Here is a 1,088-nt window from a genome sequence, read left to right as displayed (position 1 = left end):
TGTGCCATCGCATCATTTTTGCTGTTGCCTCATGTGCATAGAGCCGTTGTAACCTAGCTGTTATTGGCATATAGCGCAAGACTTTGCGCGGGACCTTATTTGAGCCATCCACATAGCGTGGGGTTTCACAGAAGTCACATTTCTCTTTATGCTTGTTATTTTCTCCATAATAAAGCATGCATAAATTGTAACATACATGAATTTTTTCATATGGCATGCCCAGACCCTTCAGCAATTTTTTGGAATGGTAGAAATCCTTAGGCATGTTACTATCAGCTGGTATGAGTTTATGGATCAGTGCCAGAATGTCATCATAACATGCAATAGAGAGGTTGTGTTGTGCCTTTATGGATATCAACCTAGAAGTGGCTGATAGTGTTGAGTGGGTTGTTTTGTCATGAACTAATTATTCTGCACTATCAACCATCCTATAGAAAGCTTGAGCATCTTCTGTTGGTTCCTCATTACCTAGTGATGGTGCAGCTGCAGCTAACTCTACCAACATATCATCCATTCTATCCGTATCACCGAAACCCTCAATTACTGGCTCCTGAAAGCGCCTCTCACCATGCGCAGTCCATGTTTTATAGTTGGACTTATACCCATTTTGACATAGATGCAACTCTACCTTGCCCCTTTTGTGCCAAAAATAGTTCTTACACACTGCACAAGGGCATTTAATAGTACCCTCTTGTACTACAGACTGATTAGAGAATGCAAGATTTAGGAACTCTTTTGTATGCTGAACCCAATCACATGTTGGTCTACCACGCTTCCAACCACTATACATCCAATCACGCTCATCCATAATTTAGTATTGCTGTCAACATTCACAAAGTGCTTTGTTAGGTGCCCAATACTATTTCCCAATTGTATGAATATAGTTTCATATAAAACAATTATCTAGGTTCACAAAGTGCTTTAGTTAGGTGCCCAATACTAGTTCTAATAATCCCAGGTTCAAATAAATATATCATGTTTTTAGTGCCAAATTAATAAGCAGTGACAAACAGTTCATGCCAGTGATTCAGTATCCATAAAAAATTGCAAGGGAAGAATCAAATCACCTCTGTCCCCTTCTTGTGGCC

This window comes from Sorghum bicolor, chromosome 5 (assembly GCF_000003195.3).
Source record: "Sorghum bicolor cultivar BTx623 chromosome 5, Sorghum_bicolor_NCBIv3, whole genome shotgun sequence".
Lineage (NCBI taxonomy): Eukaryota > Viridiplantae > Streptophyta > Magnoliopsida > Poales > Poaceae > Sorghum > Sorghum bicolor.
Note: the sequence above shows the minus strand (reverse complement) of the source record.